The sequence below is a fragment of the Pelobates fuscus genome, chromosome 1 (assembly GCF_036172605.1).
Source record: "Pelobates fuscus isolate aPelFus1 chromosome 1, aPelFus1.pri, whole genome shotgun sequence".
In the NCBI taxonomy this organism is placed as follows: Eukaryota; Metazoa; Chordata; class Amphibia; order Anura; family Pelobatidae; genus Pelobates; species Pelobates fuscus.
Window position 1 is genome coordinate 471,101,150 of NC_086317.1, and position 19,184 is coordinate 471,120,333.

General features: G+C 40.2%; 1 protein-coding gene across 3 annotated transcripts in view; it reads left to right on the forward strand.

Moving 5' to 3' along the window:
* Nucleotides 1-300: 300 nt before the first annotated feature.
* P2RY6 (pyrimidinergic receptor P2Y6) overlaps nt 301-19,184 on the forward strand; it is a 95,967-nt gene continuing 77,083 nt past the window's right edge. For all 3 annotated transcript variants that reach the window (XM_063431646.1, XM_063431638.1, XM_063431655.1), the window contains exon 1: nt 301-657. The gene's annotated coding sequence lies outside the window, so the exon portion shown is untranslated. The remainder of the gene's footprint in view (nt 658-19,184) is intronic.

A 19,184-nucleotide genomic window follows, 5' to 3' on the forward strand; every position in this document is an offset into this window, starting at 1 on the left:
AGCCAACAAGTTTGTACAATTAGAGAGTCCACCCCCTCCTACATGCATTGAGCTGGGATGACAGCTCCTGTGTGAAAGGGGAGGAGGGCTGGATCTCCAGAGGGTAAATAACACACTGGGGCTGAGAGCAGTGCTCTGCTGGCTATGTCTGCAGTGATCTGGGGAGCTAGAGCTCTGTTCTAACACTGCAGGGGGGAGCTGGAGCTCTGTTCTAACACTGCAGGGAGGAGCTGGAGCTCTGTTCTAACACTGCAGGGGGGAGCTGGAGCTCTGTTCTAACACTGCAGGGGGGAGCTGGAGCTCTGTTCTAACACTGCTGGGGGGAGCTGGAGCTCTGTTCTAACACTGCAGGGGGGAGCTGGGGCTCTGTTCTAACACTGCAGGGGGGAGCTGGAGCTCTGTTCTAACACTCTTGTGTCAGGTTTCTGTGGATTCTTGTGGAGGTTACTATGGGGTCCAGGTTTCTCTGCTCAGACTGAGATCAAGCTGTACAAAGTATCACATTTTATTAGACTCTGATACACTGTATGACCAGGAGAGTGTCAGCGCTGGGTCTCAGTAACTTCTAAACTGGGATTGGAAAACTACTGCAAATTAGAACTTCATGGCTGATCTTCCTGATATAATTGTGAGGAATTCTTCTCCCAGTGCTTGAGGGTAAGTGTAAATGTGAGAGGGTGACTGTGTAAATATCTGTATCACTGACTGTCTATTCTGTAAATGAATTCTGCAATGTGGAGGCAGCAGGATGTGAAGCCCAGTAGGTACAATATGGAGGTATGAGACATGTTGGGGTATGTCTGCTATCACTGTAACGGTCAGTGGCCGAGCTACAGGTATTTGCAGTTAGAAATAAACTTATAAAAGTGTCATTTAATTTAAACAAATATAATTATTGGCAAAATACAAACAATGAACAGAGATGGTTATTGGTCTATTGAATCTGATGTAAACAGTTGAAAAAGATTCCCAAGCAATATTGAATGTGGCATCCTTTGACATGTGTGGATATTGTTAAATGGATCATCAAAGTACTATAATCAATACTGTTCCATGTATTATTACAGCTTATTGTATTATTACACAGTCTATATGGTAATATTAACACTAATTGTACAGGTACAGTCTATATGGTAATATTAACACTTATTGTACAGTTAGGTACAGTCTATATGGTAATATTAACACTAATTGTACAGTTAGGTACAGTCTATATGGTAATATTAACACTTATTGTACAGTTAGGTAGTCTATATGGTAATATTAACACTAATTGTACAGGTACAGTCTATATGGTATTATTAACACTTATTGTACAGTTAGGTACAGTCTATATGGTAATATTAACACTAATTGTACAGTTAGGTACAGTCTATATGGTAATATTAACACTAATTGTACAGGTACAGTCTATATGGTAATATTAACACTTATTGTACAGTTAGGTACAGTCTATATGGTAATATTAACACTTATTGTACAGGTACAGTCTATATGGTAATATTAACACTTATTGTACAGTTAGGTAGTCTATATGGTAATATTAACACTTATTGTACAGTTAGGTAGTCTATATGGTAATATTAACACTTATTGTACCGGTACAGTCTATATGGTAATATTAACACTTATTGTACAGTTAGGTAGTTTATATGGTAATATTAACACTTATTGTACAGTTAGGTAGTTTATATGGTAATATTAACACTAATTGTACAGGTACAGTGTATATGGTAATAGTAACACTTATTGTACAGTTAGGTACAGTCTATATGGTAATATTAACACTTATTGTACAGGTACAGTCTGTATCGTAATATTAACACTTATTGTACAGTTAGGTAGTCTATGTGGTAGTAGTAACGCTAATTGTACAGGTACAGTCTATATGGTAATATTAACACTTATTGTACAGTTAGGTAGTCTATATGGTAATATTAACACTTATTGTACCGGTACAGTCTATATGGTAATATTAACACTTATTGTACAGTTAGGTAGTTTATATGGTAATATTAACACTAATTGTACAGGTACAGTGTATATGGTAATAGTAACACTTATTGTACAGTTAGGTACAGTCTATATGGTAATATTAACACTTATTGTACAGGTACAGTCTGTATGGTAATATTAACACTTATTGTACAGTTAGGTAGTCTATGTGGTAGTAGTAACGCTAATTGTACAAGTACAGTCTATATGGTAATATTAACACTTATTGTACAGTTAGGTAGTCTATATGGTAATATTAACACTAATTGTACAGGTACAGTCTATATGGTAATATTAACACTTATTGTACAGTTAGGTACAGTCTACAGGGTAATATTAACACTTATTGTACAGGTACAGTCTATATGGTAATATTAACACTTATTGTACAGTTAGGTAGTCTATATGGTAATATTAACACTAATTGTACAGGTACAGTCTATATGGTAATATTAACACTTATTGTACAGTTAGGTACAGTCTACAGGGTAATATTAACACTTATTGTACAGGTACAGTCTATATGGTAATATTAACACTTATTGTACAGTTAGGTAGTCTATATGGTAATATTAACACTTATTGGACAGTTAGGTACAGTCTATATGGTAATATTAACACTTATTGTACAGTTAGGTACAGTCTACAGGGTAATATTAACACTTATTGTACAGGTACAGTCTATATGGTAATATTAACACTTATTGTACAGGTACAGTCTATATGGTAATATTAACACTTATTGTACAAGTACAGTCTATATGGTAATATTAACACTTATTGTACAAGTACAGTCTATATGGTAATATTAACACTTATTGGACAGTTAGGTACAGTCTATATGGTAATATTAACACTTATTGTACAAGTACAGTCTATATGGTAATATTAACGCTAATTGTACAGTTAGGTAGTCTATATGGTAATATTAACACTAATTGTACAGGTACAGTCTATATGGTAATATTAACACTTATTGTATAGTTAGGTACAGTCTACAGGGTAATAATAACACTTATTGTACAGGTACAGTCTATATGGTAATATTAACACTTATTGTACAGTTAGGTACAGTCTATATGGTAACATTAACACTTATTGTACAGTTAGGTAGTCTATATGGTATTATTAACACTTATTGTACAGGTACAGTCTATATGGTGATATTAACACTTATTGTACAGTTAGGTAGTCTATATGGTATTATTAACACTTATTGTACAGGTACAGTCTATATGGTGATATTAACACTTATTGTACAGTTAGGTAGTCTATATGGTAATATTAACACTAATTGTACAGGTACAGTCTATATGGTAATATTAACACTTATTGTACAGTTAGGTAGTCTATATGGTAATATTAACGATAATTGTACAAGTACAGTCTATATGGTAATATTAACACTTATTGTAAGTTAGGTAGTCTATATGGTAATATTAACACTTATTGTACCGGTACAGTCTATATGGTAATATTAACACTTATTGTACAGTTAGGTAGTTTATATGGTAATATTAACACTTATTGTACCGGTACAGTCTATATGGTAATAGTAACACTTATTGTACAGTTAGGTACAGTCTATATGGTAATATTAACACTTATTGTACAGGTACAGTCTATATGGTAACATTAACACTTATTGTACAGTTAGGTAGACTATGTGGTAGTAGTAACGCTAATTGTACAAGTACAGTCTATATGGTAATATTATCACTTATTGTACAGTTAGGTAGTCTATATGGTAATATTAACACTAATTGTACAGGTACAGTCTATATGGTAATATTAACACTTATTGTACAGGTACAGTCTATATGGTAATATTAACACTTATTGTACAGTTAGGTAGTCTATATGGTAATATTAACACTTATTGGACAGTTAGGTACAGTCCATATGGTAATATTAACACTTATTGTACAAGTACAGTCTATATGGTAATATAATCGCTAATTGTACAGTTAGGTAGTCTATATGGTAATATTAACACTAATTGTACAGGTACAGTCTATATGGTAATATTAACACTTATTGTACAGTTAGGTACAGTCTATATGGTAATATTAACACTAATTTTACAGGTACAGTCTATATGGTAATATTAACACTTATTGTACAGTTAGGTACAGTCTATATGGTAATATTAACACTTATTGTACAGTTAGGTAGTCTATATGGTAATATTAACACTAATTGTACAGGTACAGTCTATATGGTAATATTAACACTTATTGTACAGTTAGGTACAGTCTACAGGGTAATATTAACACTTATTGTACAGGTACAGTCTATATGGTAATATTAACACTTATTGTACAGTTAGGTACAGTCTATATGGTAATATTAACACTTATTGTACAGTTAGGTAGTCTATATGGTAATATTAACGCTAATTGTACAAATACAGTCTATATGGTAATATTAACACTTATTGTACAGTTAGGTAGTCTATATGGTAATATTAACACTAATTGTACAGGTACAGTCTATATGGTAATTTTAACACTTATTGTACAGTTAGGTAGTCTATATGGTAATATTAACACTTATTGTACAGGTACAGTCTATATGGTAATATTAACACTTATTGTAGAGTTAGGTACAGTCCAATTGGTAATATTAACACTAATTGTACAAGTACAGTCTATATGATAATATTAACACTTATTGTTCAGTTAGGTAGTCTATATGGTATTATTAACACTTATTTTACAGGTACAGTCTATATGGTGATATTAACACTTATTGTACAGTTAGGTAGTCTATATGGTAATATTAACACTTATTGTACAAGTACAGTCTATATGGTGATATTAACACTTATTGTACAGTTAGGTAGTCTATATGGTAATATTAACACTTATTGTACAGTTAGGTAGTCTATATGGTAATATTAACACTAATTGTACAGGTACAGTCTATATGGTAATATTAACACTTATTGTACAGTTAGGTAGTCTATATGGTAATAATAACACTTATTGTACAGTAAGGTACAGTCTTTATGGTGATATTAACACTTATTGTACAAGTACAGTCTATATGGTGATATTAACACTAATTGTACAGTTAGGTACAGCCTATATGGTAATATTTACACTAATTGTACAGTTAGGTAGTCTATATGGTAATATTAACACTTATTGTACAGTTAGGTAAGTGTATATGGTGATATTAACACTTATTGTACAGGTACAGTCTATAGGGTAATATTAACACTTATTGTACAGGTAAGTACAGTCTAATCTATTGTATTATTACCACTTATTGTACAAGTACAGCTTAATGTATCATTACACAGTCTACTGTATTATCACATCTTATTGTACAAGTACAGTCTATTGTATTATTATAGCTCGTTCTAACAGTTTATTTCATTATTACACTTTATTCTACTATTACAGTGTATTATATTATTATTATAGCTTATTTTATCATTACAGTATATTGTATTATCACAAATTGCTGGATCATTTCAGTTCAGCGAATCTATACATTATGTGTATTGTTACACAGCTTATTGTACTATTACAGCTAATTGTACTATTACAGCTAATTGCACTAGTACATAATAATGTTATATTAAGGAAGATTCTATCATTACAGTAGCGTATGCAGGATACACTGAGCTAATATCTGGTTACCATACAATATTATATCCATCCAGTCTTCTGGCAATACTCTTATTAGTAAGTACTTAATATGTGCATTCGTTTTCGGGCGAACATGATTTAGTCAAAAATTCAGTTTTTTTTTTACCGAATTTACCGAAACGTAAACGAAAGTCCGACATACGAAAAAGAAACTAAACGAAAGGGCAAATGCCGAATGCTTTGCCTTTTTGTTTCAGTTCTCTCGTTTATTGTACACACTGCGCATGTGCAAAAAAAAAATGCAAGGAAGAAGCCAGCAGCGCTACCAGCTCCCTCCTTGTAATAAACAACCATTATATCCCTCCCCCCCTCCTCCTGCGTTGCAGTGGTTATAGTTCTAATAGGCAATGTGTGTAGTCACTTTTGTCAAACTGTTTCCAAGCCATGTGGAATCCCCATCACTCGGTGCCGACCCCCTCTGCTTGGGACGTAACAGTAAAGAATTTCACTTCCGCTTTATATGTCCAAATAATTGGACATGCGGTGACAGGCCGTGAGCTCTGTGCTCTAGCTGGATGTGTCTGTGGCAAATTGTCGCTGTCCTTTCTGCTTTGCCGTTAACTCTTACGTTACATGTGTCAAAATATTTTTGAGTAATATTGAGGAGTGAAATTCCTCATCATGGTGTCATCAGCTGAATATAGAGCTCAGGGTGTCAGAATATCAGCTGGGTTATATTAAACTGCTCGAAAACAGACTTCGCCCATATATTCCTGTCACCATAACCACTGCAGCGAGGTTTATTGTTAATGGTGTTTAGCAGGGGCGGGCTGGGAAGGGGGGCAGGAAGGCAATTGCCCCCCAGGCCGCCCTAAACCCAGGGGCCAGGGCTGCCCACATCCAGCAAAAAAAGGAAAATCTGAATCCCCTGCCTCTGGCTCCGGCTGTGACCCTGCCTCTGGCTCCGGCCCTGCCTCTGGCTCCGGCCCTGCCTCTGGCTCCGGCCCTGCCTCTGGCTGGGGACTCAGGTTTTTCACCTTACCTCACTTTTCCTGCAGCCTGCAGCCAGTGGAGTCGGCCGCCCTCTCCTGAAGATCTCAGGAGGAGGGGGCGTGACTTTCACTGCTCTTCTCCCAGGACCGCTGGGGAGTCTGGGAGAAGAGCAGAGGAAGCCACGCCCCCTCCTCCTGACATCATCAGGAGAGGGCGGCCGACTGCACTGACTGCAGGCTCCAGACTTCACTGACTGTTGCTGGCTGCTGGCTGCTGCCCACCCCTCCCTGGCCTAAGGTAAGACTCAGGGAGGGGGAAATACACTTTAGTTTTTCTTTTATTCCCCTCCTCAGCCCTGCCCCCCCTTCCCCCCTCCTTAGCCCTACCTCCCCCCTCCTCAGCCCTGCCCCCTCTCTTCCCCCCTCCTCAGCCCCTGTCCCCTCCTCAGCCCTGCCCCCACTCCTCAGCCCTGCCCCCTCTCCTCAGCCCTGCCCCCTCTCTTCCCCCCTCCTCAGCCCCTGTCCCCCTCCTCAGCCCCTCCCCCCCCCCTCAATCCCTGTCCCTTAGTCAGGCTCTGGTCCCTTAGTAAGGCTCTGTCCCACCCTTTTCCTGCTCCTTTTCCCCCCCTCTCAGCTCCTGCCCCCTTTCTCAGCCCCATGCCTCCCACTACAGCTCGTCTTCCCCCAATTGCAACCCATATCACTCACACCACAATCCCTTTCCCAAATTGTAGCCATCAACCTACTTAAGCCCCTATCCCCCCCTACATTTCCTAAACCCCCCAATTACAGTTTATACCTTCCACTACAGCCCCTGTCCCCCACTACAGCCCTGTCCCTTTACTCAGCCACTGTCTACTGGTTTTTAAAGTGTAAAATTTGGGTGTATGTGTATGTCAGTATGTCTGTGTGTGCCAGTATGTCTGTGTGTGCGTGCAAGTATGTGTGCGTGTGTCAGTTGTCTGTCTGAGTCAGTATGCCTGTAACAGTGTGTATTTCTGTGTGTGTCTGTGTGCCTGTCAGTGAGTGTGTGCGTGTGCCTGTCAGTGAGTTTGTGTTTTTTAGTGTGCGCCAAATCAGCAAGTGTGTGTGTGCTTGTCATTGAGTGTCTGTTTAGGTGACTGCTCCACCCACCCCCTTTCAATCACATGGGAAAGGTGGTTTTACTCTCCTCTTGGCGCAATGGGCCACTTGACTGGATTTGCGTCCCAGGCCTAAGGCTGCCAGCCCTCCCCTGGTGTTTAGACTTTACTTTGAACTAGTTAACTACATTGTTTTGCTTGAAAAGACTAAGGAAGATTTAATCTTTATAAAGACTCATTCTGGAGGGGGGTGACAGAGCCACATTAACATACAAAAGGCATTACAGCAAGTAAAAGGGTGGGACAGACCATAAAATGAACCCCTGGGCTAAAGCCCCAGATCTTCTTGTTAGATGGCTTTAGAGATGGTATGGCACTAATGATGCCTCTGGTTCGTCAATGTGACTGTAAATGTAGTAAGGCTTGCACATAATGGGACAGATTATTATATTAACCCCTCACTGCCTGCCAATCGGTTAAGAGAGCAGAGATACCGTCCAAGGGGTCAAGTGGACTCCCAAAGTATCAAAAGGTCTACACATATTATGACCGGTGAGTTATTACGATTTTATCCTGCATGTCATCATTTCATTATATTTTAAACACGCTGTGATTTTTAATTTGAATTTTTTTCTCCACTACTTTGTAACTGCAGTCTCCATTAGCCATATTTTGTGTGTCCTGGGCATATTGCAGATTTTCTCACCATTATGTCTAAACTTTAGTTTTACCAGCTCTGCTCCATATATTTGGCTTGTTAGTTAAATGTTTTATTCCACTACATACGTACCGCTAATGTCTTCTCTCTGTGATTTCTGCCCTCCACCTTTCAGCCTTTTATTGAAACTGTGATGATACAGCCTTAATATATCGTCCGTGGGTTTATTTTTACATAACTTGCGGCACTAAACTGCTCCACTAAAGGCTAGGACTCATTTTTGGTAGCGTATGCAGGATACAATGAGTGGATATCTGGTCACCATACGATATTTTATCCATCCAGTCTTCTGGCAATACTCTTATTAGTAATTACTAGACATGTGCATTCGTTTTCATACGAACACAAGTTTTTTTGTATTTGTTTACCGAAACGTAAATGAAAGTCCGACATACGAAAAAGAAACAAAACAAAAGGGCATATGCCGAATGCATTGCCTTTTCGTTTCCGGTCTTTCGTTTATTGGACACACTTCGCATGTGCAAAAAAAATAATTTAAAAATGCAAGGAGGGAGCCAGCTGCGGTACCAGCTCCCTCTTTGTAATAAACAACCATTCAACCCCCCCCCCCCCCCGCATTAACCATATTAATAAAAGGGAGGTTAAATCCAACCGCATGTCCCTACTCGTGGCATGCGATGTACACACTGTTGCATCACAACTTTAAACTATTATATTGACCTACTATTTGGTCGAAATAATGTTGTGTTAAATATCAGTAAGTAGACTCTTTATAGGATGTGCCTTTACATTTGAATGGATTTGTATACATTATTTTGACCATATAGTAGTTAATACGGAATCTGTTGGCGCTATATAAGTGGCAATAATAATAATAATAATAATAATATAAAAGTTTAAAATAGTACAGTCATTTCTCCTCATTGCCACGTGCTGGAAAACGCTATTGAAGCATATATCAGGGTTACTAACGCAGTGAAGGTATGTATAAAGCACATTTCCCTCCTCAGTGCTCTATAAAAAGTTTGACTTGATGCCAGTTTGATCTTCCAGTGGCTGCCCATCATGGCAGCAAGCAGTTTTCCATTTTTGTCTGTGTGCTCGAGCCGTGCTCCCTCTTGCTTTCTCCGGTAGCACATGTCTCCCCAGAGCCTTCTTTCAGAGCAGCATTCTAAGGGCAGGCTAATTGAGCTGTTGTCTGTCCTCAGCACTCTCTTGCGACTTGTCTTTTTGCTCTGCATTCTACTTCTTTGACCACTGACCAGTGTCACCCAACGCTATGACAACAAACTGAGTGAACACGACATAAACAACACAAAGAGTATTGCTGCAAAACAGGACAGACAGGACCGTTCTGCTGCTTAAATCCAAAAGTTAAAGTCCTTCCACTCAATTCCTCATTCCCTCAACCAACAAAGGCTACTACAGTGTTCAGTTGCTTCTAATTTGTATTTTCTTCTGTCCCCCCGTTTTTATGTATGCGGCATTTTGATAATCCCTATGGATGCCTTTTTATTTATTTTGTTGCAATATAATTTGACCATGAAATATACTTCCTGTAATTAAGTTTAATGTTTCTTTAATGGATGGATCCGGCGATTCCCTCTGGCTCTCTCAGGAGTGCACTATTTACATACTATGACAGTTTACACTTCTTCATATGTTTGGGAAAGCTATGGTTTCCACTACTCCGAGTTAGAAATCCACTTTGAATTCGCTCTGATTTATCTCTTTAGCAAATGTCCCGTCAGCTTTAACTGGACCACAGTCTAGGTGCCATTACCTCTACTGAGAACTGTAGTAGTTACAGAGCTAACCATTTGATGCTTCCTTGGGTCCCCTATTTGCCTCCTGTCTGTCCTTAATGTCTGCTATACCTTCCACAAGAGATATATTACGTTTTTCACTATTTTGACAGATTACATCAGCCTACACTGTCTCACTACAATGAATTCCGTGCAAACATGGGGGGGGGATGATGTTGCTAAGTACGAAATTCCGCAAAAGCAATATATGCTATAGAGATATCTATCTATATAAAGTCCAGATACGTTTCAAACCATTTAACTCATACTCAAGGACAACTCTAGGAGACTCCTGGCACCATAATCACTGCATCAATGTGATATACAGAGTTTTATGCTTTTTCCCTCTCTCCATTTTAACATGCTCCATCAGGTTCATAAATCCTATAATAAATCCTCTGGGATGGAGGGCCAATCAAGCACTAAAGGAGATTAATCTAAAACTCAGCTCTTGTGACATTGCTATAGCGTTGCCTGGGATTATCTCCATAGTAACCGCATTCCTCGATGTGTTTTCTAATGTAATTAATTAATTTTCCTTATTACTGGAACAATGCATACACAATAACCACTGTAGCTCTCTGTAGTGGTCATGGTGTCAGGAGTCCATGGTCCCTTCTCACTAAGTAGTCACACCATTTTCGACCAGTTTGACACTTACCGGAGTCCCTCTGGTGGCTCCAATCCAACCTCCTTTGATGATATAGCTAGTGAGAAAATTACAAAACGTTCCAAAATGTTTTATAATGGTGCCAGCAGACTCTTGTCACCATAACCACTACAGTGGGCTAAATATTTTAATCAAGTGACTTATTTCCAACCGAATTCCTTTAGAAAACAAAAACTCCCATTTTCAAAAGACGTTTTTCATCTGTAATACATTCTGTATTCCTTGTTTTTGTTTTGTTTTTTCAATAAGCCAAAAAGTGAAAAATTGACAGAGGAAATTCAAATTTTAGGCAAAAAGAGTCAGTCTGGAAAAATAGCTGAGTCTTTGCCAATTTGGTTATTATGGCATAAAACGTGCCCTTGTGAATTGTCCACAGAGTCAGTTTCTCCACATTAGTAAATAAACCCAATGTGTTTCAAAGACTGACAATAACATGCCATAGATCTCTGTGCAACAATTATTATTTTACTACAAGTTCTCCTGTTCTCCGTCATAACGACTGCAGGCCATGCATTGTAGTTGCTGTGAATTCTCATCTAGCAGGAGCGAGTAGCGCTTCACACAGTATAATTGGAATGGAGTGATTGATGTAATTCTATTTGAATTCTGATGTAGTGGCTAGTGTATCAGTGTCACGGATTAAGTGTTAACTGACAGGGTAAGGTTTAGGTAGCAGTTACACACAGCAGGTTCCAAAATTCTAAAATGGGCCCAGCTTACATCATAACCACTACAGCACACTGTAGTGTTTATTGTGCTTGGAGTGTTATTTAAATGGACATTATAGTTACCAGAACCATTGCAGCTTAGTGTAGTTGCTCTGGTGGCTATAGCCTGCTCCTGGAGACTGAGCAGTGTAAATGCTGCCTGTTCAGAGAAAGGTCAGTGTTTACAATGCTGCCTAGTAACATATCTAATGACAGTTGTGACGAAATGCCTTTTGTCACTGGGTTTATTGGTGACAAGCTGCCCTTTACCCCTGGCTGTTGGAGGAGCCTGATTGCCAGCCTCTTACCTGTTGACTATGGTCCCTTGGAGATTTGGCCTTTCAGGTGCAACATTTGGGCATATTGAATTTGTATGGTGCTGCTGCTGGCCTTTTAAAAACCATCTGTGGACATATTATGACTTTTAGGAACAATCTCCCTTTAAGACTGTGTAGCAGATTGCATTCAGGCTGTCTTCAATATTATGTATGCTATTATGTGTTAGGTAAATTGTAAATGTGTAGGTTCTATGTGATAAATGTAACAGTATGTACTTTTACGTCTTTTACTGTCCTTTGTCTGCCATGTGGCTAATGGAGTTTTGCCTCTGTCCTTGGAGATAATTGGATTACTTCCCAATTATCTCCAGGATAGAGACTCTGTGAAACTTGTTTTGGGAAAAAAAAGCCATGCTTCATTTGGTAACAAAGGACTTTCCCTTAACTTTTAAACCACTGGTCTGATTCGTGTCATTTTTTAATATGTTGTTCCCCTGAATGGATTGATTGTGAATATGTAAGAGATGGAGATGGAGATTGGATGTATGGTTTTAGAGTTATGAAAGTTGGGTAAAAAGTATGTTTAACTGTATGTATAATTGAGTTTCCTCTCAGGATAAGGGGAGGGGATATGTGGGATGTAACTGTGATATGATTGGTTGTTTTATCCCTCCCTGTGGGCGGTCCTGTATTTGCAACAACTGTAATAAAAGCCAGACTGGGTGTGCTAGCACCTCAGATCATCTTGTACCTTCATGAAGTTTCGGCTCATGTTTGGGGGATTGGAGAACTACACTCTGGGGATTGCTATAATCACTATACTCCCCAGGGTATAATCGCTGAGCTCTGCTAAGAGCTTGTTCCTGTTCCTGCTCTCTGGAATTCGGAGAGGTCCACCTACTGGAAGCTGGACCCTGGTCTTGGGTCCAGAGTGGGTGGAGTCGGCGAGACCCCAACCAAGCTGCGGCGGTTCGTGGGGTCTGCAGTGGTTATGGTGTCAGGCAGAGTGCTTGGAGACCTCGGAAAGCACTAGGAGCATCCGTCAGCGGAGGGTACCCGGTCGGGGTGCCAGCGGTTCCGTTACAACAGTCACTTAGACGCCCACTAGAGGGGCTTCCAAGTCCAGTTCTGCACAGTGTGCAGCACCTACGTTCAGCGTCTACACGCTCTGCATGGAGATGCTAAACACTCCACATAGAGATGCAGTGATTCAATGAGGAGATGCTAATTGACACAGCAAGGCATTTTGCCGTGCATGCGCAATAGCCTAACCAGTGCTTTCCTATGGGAAAGCACCGGATTGGTTAGGATCATCAAGAGAACAGGTGAGTAAAATCACTTTTTACTGACATCTGAGGGGGTGAGGGGTGTTCCCAGTTCAGGACTACAGGAATACTTGTTAGTGTTTCTTTAAATACACTAAGAAGCAAGAAAAGAACAGAGGGTGTGCTAGGTAAAGAGAGTGGAGAACCTTGAATATATTCTATTTTTTATTTTATTTTTTGGTACTACAATATAGATCTGAACTCTGTTAAATTGAATATTTATTACCGGAACAAGGAATACGTAAGAGAGTTATTGTATGCCATAATGTAAAATTACAAATCCTCTTTACTGCCAAGTTTGTCTTCTTTAACCCCTTAAGGACACATGACATGTCTGACATGTCATGATTCCCTTTTATTCCAGAAGTTTGGTCCTTAAGGGGTTAAAAAAATACAAAAAAAAAAACATTACAGTAATATGTATTTTAAATCTGACATTAATTGGTGGCACACAACTAAACGCACAACTAAACAGGAACTAATTTTGTATTTTTCCATTCAGTAATAGAGAAAATTATATAAATGCATTATTTTATTTTTTATTTGTACTGGTTTTTGAGAAATATTAGAGCGCTAAATAGTGTCTTTGATGAAGAGACATTTGCATTGGAAACAATAGTTCTTGTGTGCCTGTATGAAGTACAAGGAAAAGGGGTTAAAAAAATAAACATGTCACCCATTCAATATCGGGCAGGTGTGGGGGTATAGTGCGCAATTGCACTAATAGTGTCTTACTGGAAAAAAAATAATATGAATTTTGTCAAAAGTACAGTGAAAAGTTCATATTTATACCTACCGTTCCAAGAATGAGCAAATCATTTTCTGAACCAAAATGTCTGTCATTCTTGTCTCCTTTACAACAAAACAAACTTTATTTATAGTCACGCAGAAAGATTAAGTAATCAAAATGATTATTGACCGAGCCTGATTTGGTCTGCTCATCCAAAACAATAGTTTCACCTGTATCAGACTTTTTGTTTTAAATTATTGTTACGGACACTCCACAGACTCATATTAGATTACACTATGTTAAAGTACCGAAGACGGTTCCTTCGGTATTCTTGTTACTTATACCCATTTACACGAACCCCTTGGATTACATATTCGTACATACGAACTCGGACGGCCCCTGGCGTGTGCTGCCACTTAACCCTGTTGACCTCGGAAACAACCGAACGGAAGACCACCGGGAGGTTGCGGTTTGCGGTTAACCACAACCTTAATTGACTGCCTCAGGGTGGCCTCGTTCGTCAACTATTTTCACCGTATCCAAACTCCCGAACGAGGACCACCTACACCCCGGCGTGTGTCCGTAATTAGAACGTTGAGGCTGCGGTTAACCGTAGGCTAATTGGCCCCTTCAGGGCGGTTTACGTTCGGTTCACGAAGGGTTGGGACAACCAGCCAGAGAGCGGTATTCGTACAGCTTGCTATCCGTGTTTGGTTCCAGGAGTTTTGAAACCGATACCCGCTCGCCTATTTACAAGCAGAAAAGATGTCTGCCATCTCGTGTTCGGGACAAAGAGACACGAAAAGACTTATATCTCAGAGACTACCCATACCGTTCGTGAGGTCTGAGCGCTATTCGTCTATCTGATGCGCTCAGACCCGAGCTATCTAACGAATGGTAGAATGTAAGGGGTATTTCGTAAACTGTTATAAATATGTATTTTATTCAGTTTTTACCTGTTGGAAATACACGTGGGATTCTGGGCACTTGGAGATAATTGAATTGCCATAACCCTTGGAATCATTATCTCCAAGCTGGGCGGGGACTATTTCAAACGATGCAGGGTACTGTCATTGGTCAACTGTATGTATTGTCCCTGTATCCCATCAGGTCCAGAGGGGGCTGTCCCTGGACCTGGGCTTTTGCATAAATAACGCTAACCCTGTGCCAATAAAGCCAGTTCGTGTTTGACCTTCAAAACGCAGCCTCGACTTGTTTTGTGGGAATCAGGGTATCCTAGCTATACTAGAGCTAGTGGGATTGCTTAGTATTCACAGGACTCTGGTGGTCTGCTAAACGGAACAGCGCTTCTCTCTCTCCACCTTCGGGAACCAGGACATCCAAGCGGTCCAGCCTTCAGCTAGCCTGGGGGTAACCGTAACAATTATATTTATTAAAGTCATGTTGTAGTAATTTTCACATTTTTTCCCCCATTCCTCAATGTCGGTCTCAAAGAGCTTTAAAGGCACACCCCAGGCACCATAACCACTGCGACTGTAGTTGTTATAGTGCCAGGATTGCCCAAATGTCTTACCTGTGATTTATTGGGCGCCTCTCTATGCCTCCAATACTACCAACAGATAGCTTTAAGCTCTCTATTTAACTCACTGCATAAGAGCAGTCAGTTAATGCTCTCAGCCAACTAGCTAGCCCTGCACAGAAAGGCTTTTAACGGAAGCTGCTTAGGAGCCTCTGACTTTCAAATGTTAGTAGTGGACAGCATCTAGAGCAGTGTTTCCCAACCCAGTCCTCAAGGCACACCTACCAGTCCAGGATTTAAGGATTATCCAGTTTTGTCTAAGGTGTTTTTAGAAAAAAAAGAAAAAACACCTTAGACAAAACTGGGTAATCCTTAAATCCTGGACTGGTATGTGTGCCTTGAGGACTGGGTTGGGAAACACTGATCTAGAGGAAGCTTCTGGGTTTAAGCTTGGAGAGATTGCTGTCCACACTTGGCCATGGGATGCTGATCACTCCCCAATTAGATGCAGTGACTCAATGCATCCATATGATGAGATACTGATTGGTGCAGCATGGCTTTTTGCCACATGTGTGCACTAGCCTCCCAGTACTTTTGCATGGGTAAGCATTGGATTGGCTGAGATAATTAAGATTGATTGTCGCAGCTGCAGAGGTGGCGTGGTACTTACAGTAGATCCAGAGTAATTTTAAAATGTGTCCTGGAGGCTTGTTGCTACCCCCAGCCATGTGACTTAAGCAGGCGAGAACTCAATTCTGTGCTACCCAATGTCAATTCTGTGCATGTTTTATGGCATGCGTGAGTGCACACAGCATGCTGCCGACGGGTAATAATCTTCCCCTTGCAGGCGGAGCAAGCTACTGACAAAGCTAGTGGAATTTACTATAAGGAAAAATGACACTTTTTAAGAACAGTAAAATAAATAGATATCTGTTAATAGATACATAGATAAATATACCATCTTGTGTTCCACTATGATAAACATTATCACCAGTTAGTAGGAACTTGTTTTTCCCGTGGTACTTCTCTCTACATTATATGTTAGTGCTTCTTTGAAATAAATAATAAGTGAATTAGGTAACATGGTATCTCCACTGTACACAGCCATTATCCAAGGCTACGTTAGAGATATGATTTGCCTTGGGCATCCACAAAGATGTTTTAGGTGGAGCCCAATTTAAATCAAAGACATAAGTGAAAAACAACAGAATCTGATTTATATCATACCTAGATCAAATTCTACAACCCCAGCGCCCTTAGGCATATCACTATAAGTGCTGCAGCTCTGCTATAAACCTGCCAAGCCTTTTGATCAACAGATATATTAGCATATACTACATAACAGGGAGAAAGGATGTGCTTTTAACCCCTTAAGGACCAAACTTCTGGAATAAAATGGAATCATGACGTGTCAGACATGTCATGTGTCCTTAAGGGGTTAAAGAATATTCCAAGGACCATAACCACCACAGCATGCTCAATGGCTGTGAGCATCAGCTTATCATTATCAGCCTGCAATGCTGGGCTAGCCCAGAACAGAGAGAGTCTAGCTCCCAATTTAGGAAGTGACTGTCTGGCGGACCGCAGGTAAGTTGTCAAACCGGTTTGACTTCTTACTTTGGGGGGTTAGGTAACTCCTTTAAATACTAGTAGGGGGCGAGTGACCCTTCTTGACAGCTGTGGGATACAGGTATTGTCTATGAAGGCTTCCATGGTTGTGCAGGATACTCCTCAGTGTTGTACTCTTGTGCGTGTGCAAGCACACAGCACTGACGCGGCTACTGGAAACTCAAGGTTCAGGAGCTGAACAGAACCCGCAGGACGAAGATGGCAGCAGCTGCGAGGGACAGTTTGAGGTAACACTTACCCAGGGGCGTACCTAGAGCATGTGGCACCCCCTACCTTGTGGCACCCAGGGCGGACCACCCCCAACTCCATCCCCCCCCTAGTACGCCACTGCACTTACCTTCCTCTGCACACTGCCGCCGCCAGATCCACAGCAGATCTGTCACTTTCAAGTTGCCATTTAAACCAGGTGTACTTACCTTTTCTGATATAGCTTTCCCTGATAGTTGGGCAACAAATGACATTGTCCCCTGTCTGAGGTTACCCTAGCTTAATGAGCCCCTATAAACACCATAACAACTTTTCATCATTGCAAATGTTACAGCGCAGAGAAATCCCAGCTAAGTGTATCCCAGTTGAGTTTGTTTTATTATTGTTGTGATTTGTAAAAAGTTTTTGCTTTAAAACCACCGACTGCCCCCTAAATCAACGATGTCACAGAAAGAAACGTTGTCCCTCTTTGCCGTACAAGATCTGTCCAACGTGTGCATGTGGTGTGAGCCTAAGCTCCAGCTGTGAGCATTTGCTGGCTTGACAGAACACTGCTTAACTGGGTTGTGTGTGTATTGATAGCATGTGGGGTAGGATTGCTATCAGTTTACTGATGAGTTCCACTCTTTTTATGTGATGACTAAAATTGTAAATGGGTGCTAAAGTACTTATCCCATAAACCTTTCCTGGAACAATGTTTATGGTACAAGAGAAGACCCCACAGAACTGACTGAGGGGGTTCGGATTGTTGGTGCTACTTCTTTTGGTTGGAACTAACCACTGCATACTGGGAACGCCCCAGAAGACTTACCATTTTGGAGATGCTCTGACAGTTGTCAAGCCATCACTATTTGTCCCTTATCAAAGTCACTCAGACATTTTCGCTTGGCCATATTTCCAATTTCCGACTCATGAAATTCAAGAACTGACTTCACTGACTTGCTGCCTAATATATCCCACCTCTTGCCATTAAAGGAACACTATAGCGTTGGGAATACAAATATGTATTCCTAACGCTATAGAGCCCTAGTCACCTATATGGTGACTAGGGCCCCGTTCCGTGGCAAATAAATGGTTAATTAACAATTTCTTTGCTTACCTTAATCCAGCGCCGGGCTCCCTTGGCACTGGTGACCTCTCCTCCTCCATCAAAGTCAGCTCTCGAGGTGAGCCGAATGCGCATGCGCGGCCAGAGGTGCGTGCGCGTGCGTTCAAACCCGCCTATAGGAAAGCATTACTCGATGCTTTCCTATGGGGATCTTATTTGACGTTGGACTTCGTGAGAAAGTTTGATTTTAATAGAGCAGGGTTTTCTTTGCATTATAAAATAGAAATTCAGGGGAAATCAAAACAACTTAAACTATCTAACTTGTAAACAGTTTTCATTACATATAAAAAAAGTAATTTACCAGAATTCCCATGCACTGTATAGAGAAAAACTTCAGTCATCCGTGCATCGAATTGTCAACAGAATGAAGCATTTCCTGAGCACAATCAGAGCCGCAGTGTTTTCAATGAACATGGGAATCATTAGTCTCCTTAAACTACAAGGGTAGGAATTTGTCCAGGAAAGGGAGTTTCTGATGTTTTTTAGACATAGATGCAGATACACACATAATGTACTTTTCTGATGAGAGAGGACTATTTATATAAAATGCCTTTCATGCACGTACAAACATTTCATTACTGTATCCACGTACATATATGCTGAAAGGACATAGGTGTACCTCCCAAATGTCTTGGATTGGTCGTGAGCATTCTGAATCTGGGGTTCAGTCCCACCATATCAAGCCTGATGCCTGGTGTCCGCAATCAGCAGTGCGCCCCCATATTATCAGCCGTGCTTACTGCGCAGAGTATACTCTGGGCTTTAATTACTTACTGAAAACATTTCAGCATTGGCTCTGAGTATAGGAAGCTCTACTTGGGGGTGGCCAGACAGACTGTCAATCAACTTAGCGTGGACTTCTGGTTTTCAGACTGCCCACCCTTAAATTTTTCCAGGT